The 6,000-nt window shown below is 51.7% G+C and overlaps 1 protein-coding gene across 1 annotated transcript in view; it reads right to left on the reverse strand.

Moving 5' to 3' along the window:
• LOC144488269 (phospholipid scramblase 2-like) overlaps positions 1-6,000 on the reverse strand; it is a 37,930-nt gene that overhangs the window by 31,056 nt on the left and 874 nt on the right. The window lies entirely within an intron of this gene.

Below are 6,000 nucleotides of genomic sequence, written 5' to 3' on the forward strand. Positions count from 1 at the left end.
AATCTCGCCTAATTGCATCATAATTTCCTTTCCCCCAGCTATAACTCTTGCCCTTTGATATATACCTATCCTTTTCCATTGCTAAAGTAAACGTAATCGAATTGTGGTCACTGTCACCAAAGTGCTCACCTACCTCCAAATCTAACACCTGGCCTGGTTCATTACCCAGTACCAAATCCAATGTGGCCTCGCCTCTCGTTGGTCTATCTACATACTGCGTCAGGAAGCCTTCCTGCACACACTGGACAAAAACCGACCCCTCTAAAGTACTCGAACTATAGCTTTTCCAGTCAAGATGAGTAGGTTAGGTGGATTGGCCGTGCTAAATTGCCCCTTAGTGTCCAAAGATGTGCAGGTTAGGTGGATTGGCCATGCTAAATTGCCCCTTAATGTCCAAAGTTGTGTAGGTTAGGTGGATTGGCCATGCTAAATTGCCCCTTAGTGTCCAAAGATGTGCAGGTTAGGTGGATTGGCCATGCTAAATTGCCCCTTAGTGTCCAAAGATGTGCAGGTTAGGTGGATTGGCCGTGCTAAATTGCCCCTTAGTGTCCAAAGATGTCCAGGTTAGGGGGATTGGCCATGCTAAATTGCCCCTTAGTGTCCAAAGATGTGTAGGTTAGGTGGATTGGCCATGCTAAATTGCCCCTTAGTGTCCAAAGTTGTGTAGGTTAGGTGGATTGGCCGTGCTAAATTGCCCCTTAGTGCCCAAAGACGTCCAGGTTAGGGGGATTGGCCATGCAATGTAGCCCCTTAGTGTCCAAAGATGTGCAGGTTAGGTGGATTGGCCATGCTAAATTGCCCCTTAGTGTCCAAAGTTGTGTAGGTTAGGTGGATTGGCCATGCTAAATTGCCCCTTAGCGTCCAAAGTTGTGTAGGTTAGGTGGATTGGCCATGCTAAATTGCCCCTTAGCGTCCAAAGTTGTGTAGGTTAGGTGGATTGGCCATGCTAAATTGCCCCTTAGTGTCCAAAGATGTGCAGGTTAGATGGATTGGCCATGCTAAATTGCCCCTCAGCGTCCAAAGATGTGTAGGTTAGGTGGATTGGCCATGCTAAATTGCTCCTTAGCGTCCAAAGTTGTGTAGGTTAGGTGGATTGGCCATGCTAAATTGCCCCTTAGCGTCCAAAGTTGTGTAGGTTAGGTGGATTGGCCATGCTAAATTGCCCCTTAGTTTCAGGGGGACTAGCAGGTCTACAGGGATAGGTGGGATGTTTGTGGGTACAGGCTCTATGGGCCGAATGGCCTCCTTCTGCTCTCTGATCGCCCAGAACGGCAATGCGGAAAGGGGCGCCTTCCACTGCTGGAGTGGGCGAGGACGGGGGGAGAATAACAGCTGCTCCGTCTCCTGAACCTGGCCTCTCAATCCCCCCCCCCCCGAGATGCGAAAGCTCCCAGTGTTTTGAACTCGCCTGTTGAAGCTGCAGCCACTTTTAGACAGATCCAGCTGAACTGGGTTAGGTGTGGCCTCAGACACACAGAGTATTGGAACCAGATGCTTCCCTTGTGGAGAGAGAGGGGGGGAAAGAAAAAACAACATTCCAGCTGTTAGTTTGGAACCGCCGCCCCGCAAGCTGCAGCAACGAGACACGTCGGCACTTGGCACTGCCGTCCATCGCGGGCGACAGCTGCATTTGGGTGGCGCCTGCATCTAAAGGGTGACCCATGAGGAGGGATAGGGCACCCAGCACTGAAGCGGGACAGTCAGATCAGCGAATGAAGGGTTTAATGTTCACTTATTGGTGCCAGAGAATCATAGAATCCCTACAGTGCAGAAGGAGGCCATTCGGCCCATCGAGTCTGCACCGACCACAATCCCACCTAGGCCCGTAACCCCATATATTTACCCGCCAATCCTCTAAGCAATGCATCTCCAGGACACTAAGGGGCAATTTAGCATGGCTAATCCCCCTAACCTGCACATCTTTGGACACTAAGGGGCAAATTAGCATGGCCAATCCACCTAACCTGCACATCTTTGGACACTAAGGGGCAAATTAGCACGGCCAATCCACCTGACCTACACATCTTTGGACACTAAAGGGCAAATTAGCATGGCCAATTCACCTAACCTATACATCTTTGGACACTAAGGGGCAATTTAGCATGGCCAATCCACCTAACGCGCACATCTTTGGACACCAAGGGGCAAATTAGCACGGCCAATCCACCTAACCCGCACATCTTTGGACACTAAGGGGCAAATTAGCACGGCCAATCCACCTAACCCGCACATCTTTGGACACTAAGGGGCAATTTAGCATGGCCAATCCACCTAACCTATACATCTTTGGACACTAAGGGGCAATTTAGCATGGCCAATCCACCTAACCCGCACATCTTTGGACACTAAGGGGCAATTTAGCATGGCCAATCCACCTAACCTATACATCTTTGGACACTAAGGGGCAATTTAGCATGGCCAATCCACCTAACCCGCACATCTTTGGACACCAAGGGGCAAATTAGCATGGCCAATCCACCTAATCTACACATCTTTGGACACTAAGGGGCAATTTAGCACGGCCAATCCACCTAACCTACACATCTTTGGACACCAAGGTGCAAATTAGCATGGCCAATCCACCTAACCTACACATCTTTGGACACCAAGGTGCAAATTAGCATGGCCAATCCACCTAACCTACACATCTTTGGACACTAAGGGGCAATTTAGCACGGCCAATCCATTGAACTTGCACATCTTTGGACTGTGGGAGGAAACCGGAGCACCCGGAGGAAACCCACGCAGACACGGGGAGAACGTGCAGACTCCGCACAGACAGTGACCCAAGCCGGGAATCGAACCCGGTTCCCTGGCGCTGTGAGGCAGCAGTGCTAACCACTGTGCCGCCCTGAGCAGGCTCCGTGTCGCAAGTCACCCTGTCGCAAGTTGGCTTACATTAACACTGCAATGAAGTTACTGTGAAAATCCCCCAGTCGCCCCACACTCCGGCGCCTGTTTGGGTAACACTGAGGGAGAATTTAGCACGGCCAATGCACCCAAACCAGCACGTCTTTCGGACTGTGGGAGGAAACCAGAGCCCCCGGAGGAAACCCACGCAGACACGGGGAGAATGTGCAGACTCCGCACAGACAGTGACCCGAGCCGGGAATCGAACCCAGGTCCCTGGCGCTGTGAGGCAGCAGCGCTAACCCACTGTGCCACCACGCGTGGTCAAACAGATCAATTTTAATGGCTTAAAGGAGGAGGAACAAACAAAGAACTTGCATTTCTATATCACCCCGTGACAGCAGGGGCAAAAGTTGGTTGCACCCTGCTAGTCCAGTGCAACAGGTTCCAAGTTGGTTAAAGTCTTGTTCGTGGGTTGTGCCAGGATCAAAGATGGCTACACCCTGGGATACTTGGATATGCCAGGACCAAAGATGGCCGCACTCTAGGCTGCATGGATATGCCAGGACCAACGATAGCCGCACTCTGGGGTACTTGAGAGTGGTAGGTCTGTGGAATTCATTGCCACAGAGGGCTGTGGAGGCCGAGACGTTGAGCGTCTTCAAGACAGAAATTGATAAATTCTTGATTTCTCGAGGAATTAAGGGCTATGGGGAGAGAGCGGGTAAATGGAGTTGAAATCAACCATGATTGAATGGTGGAGTGGACTCGATGGGCCGAATGGCCTTACTTCCGCTCCTATGTCTTATGGTCTTATGGTCTTAGGACCAAAGATGGCCACACTCTGGGGTACTTGAGTATGCCAGGACCAAAGATGGCCACACTCTGGGGTACTTGAGTATGCCAGAACCAAAATGGCCACACTTTGGGGTACTTGAGTATGCCAGGACCAAAGATGGCCACACTCTGGGGTACTTGAGTATGCCAGGACCAAAGATGGCCACACTCTGGGGTACTTGAGTATGCCAGGACCAAAGATGGCCACACTCTGGGGTCTGCCAAGACCAAATATGGTCACACTCTGGCTCTTGGTTGTACGAGGCTCAAAGTTGGCCGCACTCCAGAACAAGCCGGAGCACTTTGACACTTGTGGTCTCTGTGGTAGTCACAAAGCAACTGAAGCTAATGTGAGAAGCGGAAACACCCGAAAACAGCAGTGTGATGATGGCTAAAGTATCTGCTTCTATGATGGAGGCATAAACTTTATCCTGGGACACACTGATTTCCACGGGAATGGGGACACGGAACACGAGACGGGAGCTCGGCTCAAGGTCTCGCCTGCAAGATGGTGCCTCTGATAATGCAGCACTCCCTCGGTGCTGACACCGAGAAGGCTGGTCCTCTCGAACCTTTTGCGCTCAGGACTCTGCGTTTGAGACTTGAAGCTTCTGCCTCTTTTTTAAAATTCGTTCGTGGGAGGGACATGGGCATCCCTGGCTGGGCCATCATTTATTGCCCATCCCTAGTTGCCCTTGGAGGGCAGTTGAGAGTCAACCACATTGGCTGTGGCTCTGGAGTCACATGTAGGCCAGACCGGGGTAAGGACGGCAGATTTTCCTTCCCTAAAGGGAACCAGATGGGTTTTCCCAACAGTGGATCATCAGTAGATTCCAAATATATTTTATTGAATTCCAATTCCACCATCTGCCGTGACGGGATTCGAACCCGGGTCCCCCAGAACATCAGCTGAGTTTCTGGGTTAATAGTGTAGCGATAATACCACTAGGCCAGAGCCTCCCCTCTGCTGACAGATGAGAGATACCCAATGGAGTTAGGGTCGGATGTTGAGAAGCAACAAGACAGAGGGGCCAAAAGAGGGAATTCCTGAGCTTGGGGCCCAGTAACATTCATGCCACAAGTACCAGGCAATGACCGTCTCCAACAAGAGAGGATCTAACCATCTGTCCCTTGGCATTCAATGGCATAACCATCGCTGAATCCCCCACCACCATTAACATCCCGGGGGTTACCATTGACCAGATACTGAACTCGGACCCAGCCGTACAAACACTGTGGCGACCAGAGCAAGTCAAATACTGGGAATCCTGCGGTGAGTAACTCACCTCCTGACTCCCCCCCCAAAGCCTGTCCACCATCGACAAGGACACAAGTCAGGAGTTGGATGGAATTCTCCCCACTTGCCCGGATGGGTGCGGCTCCCAACAACAACTCAAGAAGCTCGACACCATCCAGGACAAAGCAGCCCCGCTTGATTGGCCCCCCATCCACAAACACTCACTCCCTCCACCACCCACGCAGCCGTGTGGACCGTCTACAAGATGCACCGCAGCGACTCACCAAGGCTCCTTAGGCAGCACCTTCCAAACCCACCACCTCTACCAGCTAGAAGGACAGGAGAGACCTGGGGAACACCCCCACCTGGAGGTTCCCCTCCGAGTCACTCACCATCCCGACTGGGAAATATATCGGCCGTTCCTTCACTGTCGCTCGGTCAAAATCCTGGAACACCCACCCTAACAGCACTGTGGGTGTACCTACACCTCAGGGACTGCAGCGGGGTCAAGAAGGCTGCTCACCCACCACCTTCTCAAGGGGCAACTAGGGATGGGCAATAAATGTGGGCCCGGCCAGCAACTTGTACATCCCGTGTCCAGATCACCAACAACCTGCCCTGGTCCCCCCCATGCCGACACTATAGTTAAGAAAGCCCCACCAACGCCTCTACTTTCTCAGAAGACTAAGGAAATTTGGCATGTCAGCTACGACTCTCACCAACTTTTACAGATGCCCCATAGAAAGCATTCTTTCTGGTTGTATCACAGCTTGGTCTGGGGCTCCTGCTCTGCCCAAGACCGCAAGGAACTACAAAGGGCTGTGAATGTAGCCCAATCCATCACACAAACCAGCCTCCCGTCCATTGACTCTGTCTACATTCCCGCTGCCTCGGGGGAAAAGCAGCCGGCATAATCAAGGACCCCACACACCCTGAACATTCTCTCTTTCACTTTCTTTAATCGGGAAACAGAAACAAAAGTCTGAGGTCACGGACCGACCGACTCAAGAACAGCTTCTTCCCTGCTGCTGTCAGACTTTTGAATGGACCTACCTCGCATTAAGTTGATCTTTCTC

This window comes from Mustelus asterias, unplaced genomic scaffold, assembly GCF_964213995.1.
Source record: "Mustelus asterias unplaced genomic scaffold, sMusAst1.hap1.1 HAP1_SCAFFOLD_1429, whole genome shotgun sequence".
In the NCBI taxonomy this organism is placed as follows: Eukaryota; Metazoa; Chordata; class Chondrichthyes; order Carcharhiniformes; family Triakidae; genus Mustelus; species Mustelus asterias.